Genomic DNA, 21,054 nt, shown 5'->3' with positions numbered 1-21,054 from the left:
ACTCAACTGCTCACTCATCAGCGCCCGTACAAAATCCCAATTTTTTTACACAGTCCAATTTCTTTCCAGAGTCCAATCTAGCTACAGTCACAACTTGCAGAAGAAAAGATATGTTTCGCAGTATCGAAGACGAAGAAGTTCACTTGTACTGGTACACATGTGATCGTGTCTTATCCCTAAATATAGACTATAACTTCTGGGATATCCTGTATAGATCAAGAGAAAAAATCAGATGGTTCTAAGCACTATGGGAATTAACACCTGAGGTCATCAGTCCCCTAGAACTCAGAACTGCTTAAACCTAACTAACCTAAGGTCATCACACACATCCATGCCCGAGGCAGGATTCGAGCCTGCGATCGTAGCAACAGCGCGGTTCCGGACTGAAGCGCCTAGAACCGATATCAAGAGAAAAAGAGAAATAGTTTTTCAGTATGAACTTAAGCATTTAAGTAAAATGCAGTGGCAAAGAATCTGAATTTTTTGTTGCCAACGAAGTAGGCAGCGATTTTCAGAGTGGAACAGGTGGGGATAGGGCAACTAATCTATGAACAAAACTCTTCCTCCAGTTTGATTTGCAGCTGCTTGTATTGGCCGTGATTACAGTTAACATTGTTGGATGTGCGGTCCTCGAGTTATGACTTTTGCTTAACTGGCGGACCTCACTTCAACTAAACTCGTCCTGTCTATGCGGCCATTTGATAGCAAATTTGTCTATTTCCCACTCATCGTCTGACTGCAAACATTTGGACAAATGTTGTTGTTGTTGTTGTTGTTGTCTTCAGTCCTGAGACTGGTTTGATGCAGCTCTCCATGCTACTCTATCCTGTGCAAGCTTCTTCATCTCCCAGTACCTACTGCAACCTACACCCTTCTGAATCTGCTTAGTGTATTCATCTCTTGGTCTCCCTCTACGATTTTTACCTTCCACGCTGCCCTCCAATGCTAAATTTGTGATCCCTTGATGCCTCAAAACATGCCCTACCAACCGATCCCTTCTTCTAGTCAAGTTGTGCCACAAACTTCTCTTCTCCCCAATCCTATTCAATACCTCCTCATTAGTTACGTGATCTATCCACCTTATCTTCAGCATTCTTCTGTAGCACATTTCGAAAGCTTCTATTCTCTTCCTGTCCAAACTATTTATCCTCCATGTTTCACTTCCATACATGGCTACACTCCAAACAAATACTTTCATAAACGACTTCCTGATACATAAATCTATATTCGATGTTAACAAATTTCTCTTCTTCAGAAACGCTTTCCTTGCCATTGCCAGTCTACATTTTATATCCTCTCTACATCGACCATCATCAGTTATTTTACTTCCTAAATAGCAAAACTCTTTTGCTACTTTAAGTGTCTCATTTCCTAATCTAATTCCCTCATCATCACCCGATTTAATTTGACTACATTCCATTGTCCTCGTTTTGCTCTTGTTGATGTTCATCTTATATCCTCCTTTCAAGACACTGTCCATTCCGTTCAACTGCTCTTCCAAGTCCTTTGCCGTCTCTGACAGAATTACAATGTCATAGGCGAACCTCAAAGTTTTTACTTCTTCTCCATGAATTTTAATACCTACTCCAAATTTTTCTTTTGTTTGCTTTACTGCTTGCTCAATATACAGATTGAATAACATCGGGGAGAGGCTACAACCCTGTCTCACTCCTTTCCCAACCACTGCTTCCCTTTCATGCCCCCCGACTCTTATGACTGCCATCTGCCATATACAAATTGAATAACAACTGCACTGCTTCCCTTTCATGTCCCTCGACTCTTATAGTTGCCATCTGGTTTCTGTACAAATTGTAAATTGCCTTTCGCTCCTTGTATTTTACCCCTGCCACCTTTAGAATTTGAAAGAGAGTATTCCAGTCAACATTGTCAGAAGCTTTCTCTAAGTCTACAAATGCTAGAAACGTATATTTGCCTTTCCTTAATATTTCTTCTAAGATAAGTCGTAAGGTCAGTATTGCCTCGCGTGTTCCAGTGTTTCTTCCCCGAGGTCCGCATCTACCAGTTTTTCCATTCGTCTGTAAAGAATTCGCGTTAGTATTTTGCAGCTATGACTTATTAAACTGATAGTTCGGTAATTTTCACATCTGTCAGCACCTGCTTTCTTTGGGATTGGAATTATTATATTCTTCTTGAAGTCTGAGGGTACTTCGCCTGTCTCATACAACTTGCTCACCAGCTGGTAGATTTTTGTCATGACTGGCTCTCCCAAGGCCGTCAGTAGTTCTAATGGAATGTTGTCTACTCCGGGGGCCTTGTTTCGACTCAGGTCTTTCAGTGCTCTGTCAAACTCTTCACGCAGTGTCGTATCTCCCATTTCGTCTTCATCTACATCCTCTTCCATTTCCATAATATTGTTCTCAAGTACGTCGCCCTTGTATAAACCTTCTATATACACCTTCCACCTTTCTGCCTTCCCTTCTTTGCTTAGAACTGGGTTGCCATCTGAGCTCTTGATATTCATACACGTGGTTCTCTTCTCTCCAAAGGTCTCTTTAATTTTCCTGTAGGCAGTATCTATCATACCCCTAGTGAGATAAGCTTCTAAATTCTTACATTTGTCCTCTAGCCATAAATATCTGTTGTGTAATTTGTAGGGAATCTTGTTTTCGCTCCTCTCGTATGACCAAAAAATATCGGTCTTTTTTCGTTATTGTTTCTGTAATTTTTTCGACTTTTTATGTATGTCATCATTGCTCTCAATTTCCACGTTCAGTTGCTTCTATTTTATAATCCATGTATCTATATTCAGTTACGGACGGTGGACGCATCATCTGCCGGTTTCGGCCATCACTTCGGCGGGCTTCGACCCCAGACGGTATCGCTCGCCAGCTGCCTGTCTGCAGTCCGACTGGTGGCGCCGCTGCGGCACTTCCGCGAACCAGGACGGGACCAGCTGGTGCCGTGTGGCGTCGCTTCGAACCGGCAGCGGGCAGCCCGTGCTGGGGGTGACGGCGCGGCGTTTGTCACCCAGGAATCAGGCGGCTTCCTTAATTCCATTAATAGCGCGGCGGCCAGTGCAGAACTTTACATCAAGCAGCCGTCGCGGCTTAGTCTGTCCCAGTGGCGCCTGTTCGACCTCTCTCCGATACTCTGGAGCCAGACATGGCGCAGTCGCAATGGCTTCCTGTAGCGCCGTGCTCCCGATCCGACGGCCACTTTGTTTACCATCTGTCATACCTCGGCCTCCGTTAAGTCTGCAGTTGGGACAGAAACTCTCATTCTGTAAGTTACTTTTGCAGGGCACAGTTGGGTGCAGATCGATCACTGTTTATTACTAAAATTAACGTGCCCAATCTTACTTTTCTAAAAAAAAAATAAGTTTGCAGAAATCATACAATGTAGGCTTTCACGGCAGGTGTTGTCGTCAGTTGAAACTTCCGGGCTATGAGGCCGTGGTCGATGTATGAAATTTCCACCTGACGTTTCGTCTCCATCTGCGGGACACATCTTCTGTGGTCGTCCGGCTACTGCCACTGAGGCTCCAGGTACTCTCGCATTTAGAGAGCGCATGCAGGGCACCAACATTCGTCAAGTGATGCCGACGGTATGCCTATCTTTGGAAGGTGACTTCATTCTCGATTAAGAGTAATCGATTGCCATTCTACTGCCGCAACGTCGACATCCATATTTTGTCCAACTTTAAAACTTCCTCTTGTCTATTAAAATTGTTATGGTGTTTGTGAATTCCTATTGCTTCTCTATACATGCGAGCAGGATAATGGGTTGTTCGTCCTAGAACGCTTGTCTCATTAAATTTAATTTCGTGATTCCCATCTCGAAAAACATGCTCAACTACGCCAGATTGTTCGATCTGTCCTAAGCGACATTTTCTTTTATGTTCGGCTAAGCGGGTGTTTACACTTCTTTTCGTTGTTCCAATATATACTTGTCCACAACTGCATAGAATTTTGTCTATCCCAGGTGTTGCTAGGCGATGTCGGGCGTCTTTTGCAGTTCTTAAATATTCCTTAATCTTCTTGGTGGGTCTGAAGATTGTTTCGATCCCGTGCTTGGCCAGAACTTTCCCGATACGTTCAGTGACCTTATTAATGAACGGTAGGAAAACTGTTCCAGTAGGTGACCGTTGTTGCTCTGGACTTCTGGCTTGTTTTCTTCTTTAATGGAGGGCTCGATCAATTTCCTTGCTGGTATATCCGTTTTTCATAAACGCTGACTGTAGGTGATTCATTTCATCTTGTAAGTAAGCCAGCTCGCAGATTTTGTTGGCTCTGTCCACCAAGGTTTTCATGACATCTCTGTTTTGCTTAGGATGATGGTTAGATTCCTTGTGGAGGTATCGATCCGTGTGAGTGTTCTTTCTACATACCCATTCGTTTTCTCGGAGTGAAAATTATTTACCGAATTTTGCATAATACTTAATAACAGACCAGAAAACTTCTTAACTCGATAAAAAGTCCCTCCTATGAGCAAACTTTTTTAGTTTGGGTTACTGATTAGGAAACAGAAGGAATTGAAGTGGTGTCAGTGTTGGTGAAACCGTGTTTGTGGCAAATTATTGCGTAGTTCAGTTCGAGTACTTACGGCATACTAGCACCTGATGCGTGAAAATTCTCTTAGGAAATATATATATTTTCTCCTATTCTGCTTATTAATTGGTGGGTAATTACTTCGAAGCGTAGTGTGAACACTTCTGACATTCGAACAGCACATGTGTGAGCTATCACACTTCACTCTTGAAGAAGGAGATCGACTTAGGCTTAAGTCTTGGACACACTTCTTAATTACAAAGGGGGTTGAAAAAGTTCTTCGCAGTCGTCTCTAGTTTTTTTTATTTTTTGCAGGAGGAGAATGAAATTTTTTGTGAACATACTTGGAACATTTAGCTATAAGTTGGTATATAATATATTTTCTCTTATTTATAGGTGAGCCTCAATGGACCGTGAAATCGATGTCAGGTTGTGACAACGGTCGGTGACGGAGTTCCTCTTCAAGACCGGTTAAGACTGCCATATCGATTCACAGGAAGTTGCTCCCTGTTTATGGGGAGGACACAGTGGATCGCAGCAGTATCCAGCGGTGGTTGCAGAGGTTTAAAGAGGGTGACTTCTCTCTAGTGGACAATCCACGATGCGGTAGACCATCGGCAGAAGTGAGTGGTGTGAATAAGGATACCATTAATGAAATCATCCAAAATGACAGATGTGTGACGACACGACAGCTTGCTGAAATGACTCGTTTGTCATCGGTTAGTGTGGTATCACTGGTACATTCACTAGGGTACAGAAAAATCTGTGCACGTTCGGTGCCTAGATTATTGAGAAGAGAAATGAGAAGGATGAGGAAGAATGTGTGCGAAGGTCTCATGAAGACCTTTACCGAAGAGTGGAAACGGTGTTTTGACGGCATTATTACCCAGGATGAAAACAAAAATGGTTCAAATGGCTCTGAGCCCTGTGGGACATAACACCTGAGGTCATCAGTCCCCTAGAACGTAGAACTTAACTAACCTAAGGACATCACACACATCCATGCCCGAGGCAGGGTTCGAACGTGCAATTGTAGCGTTCACTCGGTTCCAGACTGAAGCGATAAGAACCGCTCGGCCACAACGGCCGGCCCCAGGATGAAACATGGTTGTTTTGTCAGCACCTGAGAGCAAAACCCATCCGGGTCCCCCTCGGAAGAAGAAACCAAGACTTTCCCGGACAGCAGGCAGAAAGGTGATGGCCTCCTTCTTCTGGGATTAGTGTGGTGCCATTGAGTTTTTGGAACCTGGCTCCACAATTAACAGGGACCGTTACTGTTTATCATTGGACAAGCTGCGACGTGCCATCAAGGCGCACAGACCACAGCTTCAGGGTCAGCTCATCAGACCACACCATGACAATGCCAAACCCCATACAGCCCTTATGACGCAGGAGAAAATCAGGAAAAAAGTTTTCCTCATCTCCCCTACAGTATGGAATTGGCTCCGTCTGATTTTTACCTCTTTGGTCATCTGAAGGTCCACCTGCGCGGTAAAACATTTGATAGTGAGAAACACCTTATTTCCTGTGTCAAACTATGGTGTAAATGTCAATCCCCTGAATTTTACCAAAGTGCATTTACATTACGGAAAGAACGTTGGACCAGATGCGTCACGTCTGATGAAGGTTACATTATGTAGGCTCCATGATAGCTAAATGTCCCAAGTGTGTTCACAAAAAAATTTCGTTCTCCTCCTGCAAAAAATAAAAAAAAATTAGAGACGACTGTGCAAAACTTTTTGAACGCCCTTTGTATTTTGTTTCAGATGCTTCGGGGAATAGCCCAGCCAAGTATGAAACTGAAAGACGAGAGACAAAATTGAATTCTGTTGCTTGATACTTAGCACATTAAAATACTGATATTTTTAAGATTTAATATCTGTAGACATTGTTTGGACGAATATAACTGCATCGAGCGTTGTTTCATCCACAATTAACATTTTTCATAGCCCAACGAAAACCATTAATCAATCAAGTAATAAGTACAAATTTACGTGTCGGTAAAGATTCCTTTTAGAAAGCGTACTGCACTTGTAACTACGTTTACAGTTTTGACAGTTCAAAGAACATAGAACTAATCGGAGTTAGAAGTGAACATCAACGAGTCTCCACTCTTAATTATTTTATATTTTACAATGTGTAGTAGCAAATAAGGATGTAACCTTCAACTCCACAGCAATCAAAATTCGGGAAGTTTAAAGGTGTTACATTTTGTTGGTAGCAGTGTGTCGTGCTCTTGATTTGTTAATCGTGATAGTTTCATTCAGATACGAAAGTAAGGCCACAATTACGAAACAATGGGATATTAGGTATGTATTGTTTGATACCTCAGTAATAAGTTCGTTTCGAGTTAATATCCACATTACAGAACTTAAACCATACTTCTTTTGCCTTAACTGCAGGCTATCGACAGTAAATACAGTTTCTGGCATGCTGGTCGGCGCGTTCCTTCTTGATGTTGCACGGTATCCATCGGAAACATATCGTTTGTTAATGGGGAGAACTTTCAAACCCGACTTGTTCCCTTTTCTTCCCCTCCCTAGATCCGCGACCGTAAACGCACGGTGTGCATCATCAACATATGACTGTGCCGAAAAAAAGTCCATCACTAAAATCACCTGATTTATATGGCGACAGAGCGCCTGGTTCACACAGCTGACGGCCATCCAGCTCGCTCATCTTCAGCAGTGGATTCCTTGCTTGCTGCTTCGCTATGGTGTTGTGTTAGCGCAAAAGTCGGCCAGCGCCTGCTGCAGAAAATATGGTGTTTCATCGAACGCTTGCGAATTTTGCCAATTTCCGTCGAATGAGCACTTAAGCGGTCCTGTTTGGAGTATGTGTTGTTCACAGTATTTGATACGGACCTAATAGTAACTGAAATGAAATATAGATCTTAAAAAGATCACACTGTTTAATTTGACTTTAATTTCCTGGCGTTGAAAAACTTCAATGAAAGCTCTGCATCTTATCGTGAAAAACGTACACCTGAGTTTGGAACTGAACATGCTAGAGATCTGATACAGCTGAACTACAATGAGGTGACAAAAGTCATGAGAAAGCGATAAGCACACGTACAGATCGCAGCAGCGTCGCGTACATGAGGTATAAAAGGGCAGTGCCCTACAGGAGCCGTGATTCGTACTCAGATGATTCGTGTGAACAGTTTTCCGACGTGATTATGGCCGCACGACGCGAATTAACAGACTTTGAACGCGTAACGGTAGTTGGGGCTTGCTGCATGGACATTTCTTTTAGGAATTCGTTAGGGAATTCAATATTACAAGATTAGCAGTGTCTAGAGTGCGCCGAGAATAGCAAACCTCAGGCGCAACTTCCCATCACCGACAACGCAATGGCCGACGGCCTCCACTTAACGACCGAGAGCAGCGGCGTCTGCGTAGAGTTGTCAGTGCTAGCAGACAGGCAACACTACGTGAAATAACAGCAGAAATCAATGTGGGATGCACGATGAAATGTGCTGTTGACGGGCTGCCACAGCAGCACACGACCGACCTTTGCTAGCAACACGACAACGCCTGCAGCGCCACTCCCAGGCTCATGGTGATACTGGGTGGACCCCAGAAGACTGGAAAACCGTGACATAGTCACATGAGCCCCGATTTCAGTTTGTAAGAGCTGATGTTAGGGTTCGAGTGTGGCGCAGACTCTACTAAGGAATGGACCCAAGTTGTCAACAAGACACTGTGCCTACATAATGATGTGGCTAAGTTTACATGGAGTGGACTGTGTCCTCTTGTCCAACTGAACCTTTCACTGACTGGAAATGGTTATGTTTGGTTACTTGGAGACCGTTTCTGCCATTCATGGAGTACACGTTCCCAAACAACGATGTAATTTTTATGGATGACAATGCCGGGCCACAATTGATCGCGATTGGTTTGAATAACATTTTGGACAATTCGAGCGAATTATTTGGCCAACCAGATCTCTCGAAATGAATCCCATTGGACATTTATGGGACATAATTGAGACATCGGTTCGTGCACAAAATCATGGACTGGGTACACTTTCGCAATTTTGGACAGCTATAGAGGCAGCACTCCTCAGTATCTCTGCGTGGGACTTTCAGCTGCTTATTGAGTCCACGACGCGTCGAGTTGCTGCACCATGTCTTGCAAAAGGAGATCCAAGAAGATCTAAGGGGGTACGATATGACTTCTGTCGCCTCAGTGTAGTTGACAAACTAGCTGCTCTTAAGGTATATGCTTATCTAAACAAATGGTTTGAGGGTGTGTGAGACAATGTAAGTGACTGCAGCTTCTTCTGAATGCAGTTACTGCAAATTAAAGATGATAATAAACTACTTGCTAGGTCCGATAGTTGATAGAATACGAGACAGCGCTGAACGAGTCTTCTTCACTCAGAGCAAGGAAAGGCGAAGTAAAATTACAATAATGAAATAATTCTTGAGAAGGGAAATTTTCTCACTCTCAATCATAGGCCTTGTTCTCTAAATTCTAGTTAATAATTTTTATACTATTAATAACTTATGAGAAGCAAAAAAACCTATTAGTTAGCACAAAACGTACTAAAACCGATGTACAGTAGCTACCACGCACACTAACACATAGATTTTGCTCTATCTTCTGCACTGTTTAGAAAATTAGGTTCATGAAGCATGCCTGAAAGGTCCGTTAGGTGAGAAAATACTGTCTTGAAATCGATTGTACGTACAGTAGATAAACATAAAGATGTAGTAAAGAATGCAGCTATAAGGAAAGTGACTTTCATAGGAATAAATGAATAACAGCTGAAAGGTCTGTGGATATTTGGTATGTAGCCAACTCCACAGAAATATTATTAAGTGTCACGTACTCTAGGAACTACATTATCACAGCTGTGTCGTTGAAAGACAATGAGAAGATGAAGAATGCTAAAAGGTAAAAGAACGATACAGAGAGACAAGGAAGACAAAGGGCGAAAGCCGCTGCAAGAAACGTCACTGAGAAATTACTTAACGTCTCATAAAATAACTCCTATGGTCCGTGACTTCATTAAATTGTTGCTGAAACACTGTTTTATGCAAATGTGTTTCTTGACATCTATGAAATATTTTCAAGTGAAACATGACTGTTTATCATATCATAAGGTGTTCTGTTTATTAAGGTGTTCTGTTTATTGACAGGTCCCTGAAACTACTGAAGTTCCCATACAGACCTGTTCCAGGGCAAATACTTCGTAGTGTGGTATCTTTCCCTTTTCACTTTATCCAGCATTTTTATTCTCTGCTTCCTATTTACTCATTTTCTTCCACTGCACATAGGATAGCTTTTGTTAAAAACCCATAGCCTCACAGCATGTGTTCCACCCAGTTTGCTTCCCTTTCTCAAAAAGTTTTATGAATGTTCTCTGTTCATTTAACTTTTCCATTTGTTCACTGTTCTTCGCTTTGTGCACTCATTCCATTTTCTCCATTCTCCTCAAAGCCCAGATGCCCAATGCTTCAGTGTCTCTTTCTACCTTTTCAATGTCCAGCGGCCACAGGCGCTTGACACACGTCAAGCGTTAAGCAACCGTTCTCTAAACACCAAACAAATTTTGCTGCACAATAATCGTTTCTTTTCAGTAAAGCTTGCGTTACCATTGCAATTCTTCTTTCTTTTTTTTACTCGTCCAGTTAATAGTTTGCATAATTCAAAGGTAAATGTACTGTACAACCTGTTCAATTCGACCTTTTATTGTTTTTACCATCATATCGTCTTTGTCATGAGCTTTAGTTTTCTTTGTGATTTTTTTTTTCATCCTCTTTCACTCCTCCTTCAGAACTGAATAATTTTATCTCAGTTCAGTCAGATGTCATCAGTACTCCCGATGCCATTGACCTTCCAGCCACCTGTTCTCACTCCTTCCCTTTCCTTCTCCACTTCTGGCGCCTTCATTGTCAAGTTTTCGTTTCGATACATGAGGCACACAAGTTGGTGTAAGACAACAATCGCGACTTACTCCTCTTCTGATTTCAAACCAGTCTGTGAAACATTTCTAAGCTTCATGGTTGCTTTCTGTGCTTTGTGTAAATGTTTAATGAGCCTCCTGTTCTTCCAATTCATCTTCTAAAATTTTAGAATTTTGTTGCATTTTACTCAGTCAGAGCCCTTTCTTTGATCAATGGAGCTCAAGCTCACTCCTTTCCATCTTTGTTTACATCTGTTAGACGTGAACATCTAACATTTTGAACCTTTACTTATTTATATATTAAACATGCCCCATTAAAAAGTGATATACATGTTTGATAGTTAACATGTTATTCATAGAGTTTGAGATCAACAAGGACCACACAAGAAATGCTTCTACATCAGGTAACATCTGTCCAGACAGAAAATTAGAATGTGTCAGAACTTAATAATTAACTGAACTATATTTATATCTCTACATACAGAGATAAGTCTTCCAAATATTTACAGTTGAAACGTCCCCTTGGAAAAATTGTATACACGACTGTGCTTAAACTGACACACAATATTTTTAGCGCAACGCAATCTGACTTTCAAAAATCCCTACGAAAGAATGGCCCTGACTAACATTAATCTATACGTTTCACAAATCACTTACCTCACAAAAATCTTCGTTACTCAAGCTACTGCAATACAGCGAGCACCACTACTGCCAGCCAAATAAAAGATTCAAACTACGGAAGGCACTATCTACTGATAGGCATAGTTAGCAAATGAAAGATTTTAATAGAGAAAAAACAATGTATTTACCTCACTAGTCATAATATATATAGCAGTTCATGACACCAATTCTTACAAATTTCAAAACTCCGCCATCTCTCTCCCCACGTCCACCACTGCTGGCGGCTCACCTCCAACTGCGCAACGCTACGCGCTGTTAGCATCCAGCTGCCGCTGCCCAACACTACAATGGCGAGTATTACAACAATACCAACCAGCCACAGACTGCACACGGAACAGCCAGTGATTTTCATACAGAGCGCTACGTGGCGACGACGTTACCAACAAAAAAACCTAAACAGCCTACTTACACAGTTAAAGTGAAGACTGATATATGGATAAGTGCACCCTGTGTTGTGAAACAATCTGATAACGGAACTGAGTTCTACATCTACAACTACATTTATACTCCGCAAGCCACCCAACGGTGTATGGCGGAGGGCACTTACCGTGCCACTGTCATTACCTCCCTTGTCTGTTCCAGTCGCGTATGGTTCGCGGGAAGAACGACTGTCTGAAAGCCTCCGTGCGCGCTCGAATCTCTCTAATTTTACATTCGTGATCTCCTTGGGAGGTATAAGTAGAAAGTTTCATCCAGAAACGCACCCTCTCTAAACCTGGCGAGCAAGCTACACCGCGATGCAGAGCGCCTCTCTTGCAGAGTCTGCCACTTGAGTTTGCTAAACATCTCCGTAACGCTATCAAGCTTACCAAATAACCCTGTGACGAAACGCGCCGCTCTTCTTTGGATCTTCTCTATCTCCTCTGTCAACCCGATCTGGTACGGGTCCCACACTAATGAGCAATACTCAAGTATACGTTGAACGAGTGTTTTGTAAGCCACCTCCTTTGTTGATGGACTACATTTTCTAAGGACTCTCCCAATGAATCTCAACCTGGTACCCGCCTTACCAACAATTATTTTTATATGATCATTCCACTTCAAATCGTTCCGCACGCATACTCCCAGATATTTTACAGAAGTAACTGCTACCAGTGTTTGTTCCACTATCATATAATCATACAATAAAGGATCCTTCTTTCTACGTATTCGCAATACATTACGTTTGTCTATGTTAAGGGTCAGTCGCCACTCCCTGCACCAAGTGCCTATCCGCTGCAGATCTTCCTGCATTTCGCTACAATTTTCTAATGCTGCAACTTCTCTGTATACTACAGCATCATCCTCGAAAAGCCGCATGGAACTTCCGGCACTATCTACTAGGTCATTCATATATATTGTGAAAAGCAATGGTCCCATAATACTCCCCTGTGGCACGCCAGAGGTTACTTGAACGTCTGTAGACGTCTCTCCATTGATAACAACATGCTGTGTTCTGTTTAATAAAAACTCTTCAATCCAGCCACACAGCTGATCTGATATTCCGTGGGCTCTTACTTTGTTTATCAGGCGACAGTGCGGAACTGTATCGAACGCCTTCCGGAAGTCAAGGAAAATACCATCTACCTGGGAGCCTATATCTAATATTTTCCGGGTCTCATGAAAAAATAAAGCGAGTTGGGTCTCACATGATCGCTGTTTCCGGAATCCATGTTGACTCCTACAAAGTAGATTCTGGGTTTCCAAAAACGACATGATACTCGAGCAATGATTATCTGAATTAGTAGTACAAATTTATTAGGCGTCTAACAGAGATACAGGTATTTCAGGGCGTGTTCAGGTAGGAAGTTATAGTTGACATCAGTTATACTCACGCAGCTGAGAGTCTGATGGAATAACAAAAGTAATAAAAATCTATTCTTAATTCCTGATCTAAGTCTGATTGATTGAAGGGCCATTGTCCTCCTTTTCCAGTTATTTGCATCTTTGAGTTATTGGTTACAGGTTTCGCTTTTTATGTAAAACACTGGTTTTTCTTGTTACTAAAACATGTTTCGGCACATCTGTGCTATCATCAGTGGGTTACTCTTTGTAAAACCGAACTGCGATTCCATCAGGTGCTGGTGAGTTGTTTGTTTTGAAGTCTTTCAGTTGTTTCTCTACGCCAGGGATGCTCATTGCTATGTGATCCATACGAAACTCTGTGCGACGATCAAACATAGTTACCTTTGTAAGATTCTCCTGCTTGGACGATTTCTTAACCATGAAATTTAAGACTTCAGTTTTCCATTTGCTGCCTTGTACTGCCAAACCAGACTGGTCAACGAGCGGCTGTATGTAAGCCTTAGACACGCGTAGCGATTTTACATGGGACCATAATTTTTTCTTGTTCTCCGCCAGATTTTTAGCCAAGGTGCGACGGTGGTAGCTGTTGTATGCTTCGCACATACATCTTTTCAAGGCCGCACGAATCTTTACTAATCTTTGCCTGTCGTCATTTGCTCGTCCTATTTTGAACAGAGTGTGCAACACCCTTTGTTCCCTCAGTATTTTCCGGATTTCGTTATTAAACCATGGTGGATCTTTTCCGTCCTTAATTCACTTTCTCTCTAGACCACGGTTTACAACCTGTTTCAGCTTTGCACATAAATGGCTATCATACTGCAGCTAAAAGACTGCAGTTCAGTGTCTAAGTGAGATACTAACAACTGCTTATCTACCCTTTGTAGCAGAAACACTCTCCCATCCCTCTTGACTGATTTATTAACTCTCGTAATCATAGTCGCTATAATGACATCACGATCATTCAACACCGTTTCTAGACTGACACCACCGATAACGTCCGACGTGTTTGCAGCTACAAGTTTCAAGATACTTTATTGCTTCCGAATTAGCTGCTCAAGACAGTTTTCCGAAAACGTGTTCAAGTCTGTCTGCCTTTTCCCCGATGCAATGAATCCCAGTCTCAGTAGGTTTAAGTCTTCACCAACTAGTACTGCATGATCTGGATATTTATGCACAGCTGAACATAGACTGTCTTTGAATGACTCTAGATCCTTCACAGCGGAGTCGGATGGTCGGTAAAAGAACCCAACAATTAACTTGGTTTCACCTCGACCGGTTACGTGCGACCAGATAACTTCACTATTACACTCAATTTCAACCTCAGTAGAGACAATATTTTTCTTCATTTGTGTGCCTATAGCAGTCTTTAAACAGATATGAATATCATAAAAATCAGTAAAGACAGAGACCTCCTTCCTTTCCAAGAAAATTTCCACATACAAAAAGCATTAACACAAAATGAACAGTTGCTCAATGACTAAATAAATATTGGAAACCATACTCTATAAAAAATAATTGATGGAATTACATGAAAAAGAGAGGAGCCTTTTCCATCCTTCATCCCCTCCCACTCTCCTACAACCTCCCCCCCCCCCCCCACTCAAAATTTCATTTCACTTCTTGTCCCACACCTTCTCCTGTAACTCACACCCCATCACACTGCTATACACTTATGTCCATTCGTCATGGTTTCTCCGTCCACTACATTGATGAAGAAAAAATTCCTCCATCACTACTCCTTCCCTACTGGTTCAAATGGCTCTGAGCACTATGCGACTTAACTTCTGAGGTCATCAGTCGCCTAGAACTTAGAACTAATTAAACCTAACTAACCTAAGGACATCACACACATCCATGCCCGAGGCAGGATTCGAACCTGCGATCGTAGCGGTCACGCGGTGCCAGACTGTAGCGCCTAGAACCGCACGGCCACATCGACCGGCCCTTCCCTAATCTTACACAGTATTTAAATACACAGAAACATAATTAAATATAATTACACACACAATAATAAATAAATAAAAAGGTGGTAGGTCATAGACAAACTATTGGAAAGGTTATGTTGGCAACACTACAGAACACAACCGCAACACATACTTAGAAGTACGAAAACGAACAGAATACAGTGGCGTGCATAAAAGCATGTTGCGAAAAACAAAAGAAATGTATAGTGCTGCAGAACAACTAAATATCAGACCAAAATTATCGGTGTCTAACGCAGAAAAGCAACGTTGTGCCAGTAGAAGGCATTTCCTGATGTAAGCGAGAAATCAAGCGAATATCACCGTAGGTACAAATCAACATATTCTTAACGAACTGTTTTTCGATCTAAAAGCAAATAAAAATGTGAATAATTTAATTACTGACCACTGATGATGCTTTACCTCAATAAAGCGAAACGTGACTGGTAAAAGAAATCACGAATATTTGTAGTTGCAATGACAGAACAATTTTTTCACACATGAAAAATAAATCAATAGTGCAGCAGAATACAAGAATATGACGGCAAACATCTGGGGTCTGTTAGAAAGGAAGATCTTGAACTCCCTAAGGATACGTTTAGAAGGCTGGAACTGACAAAAATAACAAGGCAGTGAAGGGATTTGCGATGTCGCTGTTCGGGACTGCTCTTCTGCCCACGTGATTTACCCTGGAAGGAACACACGTCAAGGCTTAACTGGATGATTAGTCTGGGTCTGGGAAGTGATGGTGAAAAACCTCAGGCTGCAGAAGAAGAAAGGTGCGTGCTGAACTGCCACCAGCTGAAGGTGACGGTTGAGGTGCTAAACGTGTGCTACTGCTGAAGACTGCATATCATTCCTCATTCTTTGAATGCTACAATTTATGCCTGCAATTATCTGTCACCTTATTTATGTCATTCCATTGTAAGCTAGCCATTTTTGTTACTGTTTTTGTGGAACTAAAAAAAAGTGGTTAGCGCGAGGGAATGCTATACGAAAGGACACGAGTTCATAAATGGCTCTGAGCACTAAGGGACATAACATCTGTGGTCATCAGTCCCCTAGAACTTAGAACTACTTAAACCTAACTAACCTAAGGACATCACACACATCCATGCCCGAGGCAGGATTCGAACCTGCGACCGAAGCAGGACACGACTTCGCACATGGATAGACGGAATAATTTTTTTTCTCTCTTCAGATACCCAACACGTTCTGAGATATTGTTATTTGTGTAAGTTAAGATTTTTCTGCAGTATTCGTTATTATTTACATGTAAGAGCGCACTTCCTTAGTAATGATTTCGTGATTTCTGTGTTTAAAATACGAAATATTGTTGGAGATGAAATAGCTGTTAGTGAAACAACCGACAGTGTGCTTTATATTTTTTGTCAGAAATAATTCAGCATTTCTGCCGAATAGGTAGCGATTTCCGAGTATGCGGTTAGACAGGAATCTAAGAGCACAACCTAAATTACTGGGAATTCGATTACTCGATAAATAGTACAATTCTCAAGGCTGTCAATTCAACTAAGTACCTGGGTGTTAAAATTACGAACAACTTCAGTTGGAAGGACCACATAGATAATATTGTCGGGAAGGCGAGCCAAAGGTTGCGTTTCATTGGCAGGACACTTAGCAGATGCAACAAGTCCACTAAAGAGACAGCTTACACTACACTCGTTCGTCCTCTGTTAGAATATTGCTGCGCGGTGTGGGATCCTTACCAGGTGGGATTGACGGAGGACATCGAAAGGGTGCAAAAAAGGGCAGCTCGTTTTGTATTATCGCGTTATAGGGGAGAGAGTGTGGCAGATATGGTAAGCGAGTTGGGATGGAAGTCATTACAGCATAGACGTTTTTCGTCGCGGCGAGAGCTTTTTACGAAATTTCAGTCACCAACTTTCTCTTCCGAATGCGAAAATATTTTGTTGAGCCCAACCTACATAGGTAGGAATGATCATCAAAATAAACTAAGAGAAATCAGAGCTCGAACAGAAAGGTTTAGGTGTTCGTTTTTCCCGCTCGCTGTTCGGGAGTGGAATAGTAGAGAGATAGTATGATTGTGGTTCGATGAACCCTCTGCCAAGCACTTAAATGTGAATTGCAGAGTAGTCATGTAGATGTAGATGTAGATGTAGCAGCAGTCACCTTCATAATCTTGCTTGTCATAAGTATTTATCTGCGATCGAATCCTCAATCACAGTAGACAGAGATGAAAGATCTCTGCCGTAATAGTTTTAGACCGTAGCACGATATACGAAACATTTTCAGTCATGAGATGCATCTTATAAACTTCGACGAACTGCAGGAGCTCTCGAAAAGGTGTTTTTTTTCTCAATTTTGTTTTTAAGACCCAAATCGTTGACGTATCATATAGGGAAGTGGGCTACTTAATCATTTGGACCTCTAGGAGCGAGTTATAAATCACATTCTGTTTATCTTCTTATTCTTTGAAACTCTCAGAATCAATTTTTCGGGTGTTTTTATAGATGTATTAGTACAATGTGGTACTACACACTATTCTTAACTCGTTTTCCGAAACGTAAAATCCAAAACACGATGTCAGTTTGAATAAGAATAAGACGCCATAATGCGGCATTTACGACAATCTGCAGAATACAGTCAAATAAGCTATCGTTATTACGCATGCATGGAAACATGCGGTCAGAGAAACTGTAAACATTTCTATGCATTTCACCTAAGAATCATGGAAATGGATATACTGCGCCTGATACTGTTAAGGAGGAGGCAAGGGCGATGAAGGCGGGCACGTCAGCTCGATGAAATGCGGCGTCATGCGTTATGGCAACGTAAACGCAAGTCTAGGAACTAATGAACTCAACAGTTTGGTCCCTTAGGAATTCCCACACTTTTTTTGTCTGTACAAAACAAACAAACAAATCACTGCTATGGTACAGGTTGCGCAAACGAACACGGTGCCATTACTATGAAGGGCTTTCAATAAGTAACACAACAATTTTTTTTTCTGAAAGCAGGTTGGTTGTGTTCGGGATACCTATTTCATACGGTATTAATCCCCACTCTTTTGGCTACAAAGCCCTGTTTTCTATATTCGCTCCTTTCAAAGTGACAACCTTGCACCACCTTACCCCCTTACCCGAAAGGTCCGTATGCCCGCATGGTACTACACCACTTGTCGACTTCGGAGGCAACGTCTTACTTCCTCTATAACCACACCATTATACACGTACCTGTGGAGTGTAATCTTCATTGCGTCAAGCATATGACGTCGGAAGGTGCGAGTGCCGGGCTGTAGGGAGCATGAGGAAGAACGGCCCAACGAAATTTTAGGAGCTCCTTTCGGATGCGCAGACTTGGTTAAGGCCTTGCGTTGTCACGGATAAGTAGAAGTTTCTTTGCATTTGCGGCAACGAAAAAGCTGAAGTCGTTTCTTCAGTTTCCTGATGGAAGCACAGTGTACTTCAGAATTGATCGTTGCAGCACGAGGGAGGACAACAAACAGAATATCCCCTTCAGAGTGCCAGAAGACCGTCACCATGATCACCTCTAATGAGAGTATCTCCACATTCCAACACCGCAGGTGTCACGCCTGTGTGCGGCCGGCCGGCACACGGGAGAAGGGACGGGTCTGCGAGACCTTGTTGCCATGACGACCGACGCCTCGCCCAAACACTCACCGTGCATTTACCGCTGCCAGGTCTCCTCAGGCATTCTGCAGGCACCTACGAAGCTGTGGTTCTCCGTAAAACACAGCTGCCAGCTTGGAACTCATGTCCGTTACAGACGGCATTTGGACTGCTACGTAAAGGGCTGCCATCCATCGGGGCTCCGTGAAACTATAGCGGCTGAAGCTGGAACATTCCACGACGTCCCATAGCAAATGCCCCCACCCCCTTTTCTTTTCAAAGGAAACTTCCCGAGAAATAAAATGTGTGTATTACCTTATTGAATGCCCCTCGCAAAACACTACACTACACTACTCAAACAAAAAAAGGGTGATTAAACCTTGAAAACAAACAGAAAAGCTATGTTTGTCACTTCTTGTCTCCTGCTGCTGCACAAACGAAGGCTGACGGCTAACTGAGCTGTGATCAACGGTTACTGGTCGTCCAAAACAAAACAAACAAATGTCTACTGCGCTACACACTGCACTACGCGAATGCACATGTAACTATTACAAAAACGTGATACTGCACTTCTCAAAAATAAGCGACGGATTTAAGAATGAACTTACGCAATCACTCAACAACACGAAATGTATTTAAGAATTGAACTCCGAAAACGAACAGAGTATACGTGAATTGCTAGTCGGCTGGTGCTTCACCGACGTGGGCTAATTACCGACTGGACAGCGACAAGTGAGAACCTGAAGACGTCATCGTGAGTCACGTGGCCGAGGTGGGATGTTACTCACCCTAGTCCGGTGGTGGTCAACCTGCTCCCTACCGCCTGAGGCGTGGCGCCTTACATCGCTCCTGTCTACATAGGGCCTCTGCATCGGGAGAATGACGCATGCGTGCACAGTGACAGATGGACTGAAGCAGATTTACTCGAGCACGTACTTCTAATTTTCATCCACCAGAGTACAGTAGGGAACAGAGACATTCAAGAAACAGGTCATGAGATTCTTTTTGTGAATCGTTCTGTTTATTTTTTGGAGGCATTTTTGTTTATTTATGTTTGTACAGAATATTTTTGTGAGTTGTTCTGTTTATTTTTTGGCGGCTTTTTTGTTTATTTATGTTCGTACAGTTTTTATATGCTTTTAGTAGTGTGAATGAAGCTTGAACGTGATCTAAAGTAAACATGTAGATCATTGTTCTACTCATAAACGCTGTAGGAACTAGCGTGAGAAATTTATAAGACAGTGTAAGTGGAGGCGACAGGTAATTTTGTATCATAATATGTTAAATAAGTTTATGGTAAAAGGAAAGTTAATTCGAGTGCAAATGAAAATAGTTCATAACGTAAAGTATAAACAAAGTATGAGAATGTTAAATATTTATTTCGGGATAAAGCACAGTTCGAAAGTGCGTTATTTGTTGATTTGTTTTTCTGTTGGCCTTAAAGAAAACTGACCAATCAGAACGGAGTAGTCTTCGGTCGCCTTTTCTCTTGGAGAAAAGGAGCCCAGCCTTTCAGTGGTACGGTTGTGTGTAGTGTGAGCTCTGAAGAAAATTACAATTTGCCGTCCTTAGTTGTGATACATCCTTCAAAAGTTTTTCAAAGTTAAGGCATATTTATTCCGGGGTGTTTTTAGAAAGTATGCATTACGAGGAAAGACAATAATTCCGAGTGACATATTGAGCAGATCGGTGACTAAAAAGTTGAGTGGATTAGACACTTAATAGCATGGCGAGCATTTTCATTTAAGAACAATCCGTGCTTAGTAGCTGTTCAGATTTCGGAAAATACGTTACCGTAAACTTGCTGATGTGAGTGAAAGGGTTAGTGCATGACTGTCTTAGGATTAGCATGGGCTTGGCAGTGAACTTGTAATTCTCGACTTCAGAATATATCGAAGTTTTGTCAGTATTATCTTTCATTCAAAATTTAGACCTTTCGCCGATTCTTGGAATAGTTACGTTGTATTCAGACTGCTGCGCGTTTCCGTACGGTAGGTTTCTGCTCGGCTTTCCTACCGGCGATCTGCTGCAACGAGTTCACAGCTAGGTGCTGGTAAAAAGGACGAAGGGAATCGTGCCGACGCGCTACTGCTAATTGGCGTTATAACTTTTATGGTGGGCCGTCGCCGCTAGCAGTTTCGAATGTTTTCATTACGTATTCACAAAATTTAGACATAAAATATTTGGTAGGTAATTACTATGGTATGTTTTATCTTGATATAGCTCTACTAGGTAAAATTTGTAAAGTGACGCTACTTCCCTACTTCATAAATCACCATTACTGTGGAACTGGTAGGCGCTTAGAAAATTTTGCTACTAACAGAGACACAAATGTGGGCGGTATGTAAAAAAGGTTGACTTCCGCTGATCTAGTCGAATATGAGAAATGGCCAAAGAATCATATCCTGACCATCTCACATACCGGCCCAAGTCGTTAATCAATCGGACAAATTCGATCCGCGGCCAGCGCCTCCCCGAATCCCGGAAACGGCATGCTAACGCACGTGACTATCCGGTCTCGCTGACTCTTCATCAGATAATCATTTTAATAAGGGTTTTTCACACGGCAACTGGGTGTGAATTAAATTTTGTGAT

Source organism: Schistocerca gregaria, chromosome 6, assembly GCF_023897955.1.
Source record: "Schistocerca gregaria isolate iqSchGreg1 chromosome 6, iqSchGreg1.2, whole genome shotgun sequence".
Lineage (NCBI taxonomy): Eukaryota > Metazoa > Arthropoda > Insecta > Orthoptera > Acrididae > Schistocerca > Schistocerca gregaria.
The sequence above is the reverse complement of the archived record's forward strand: the minus strand, read 5'-3'. Positions refer to the sequence as shown.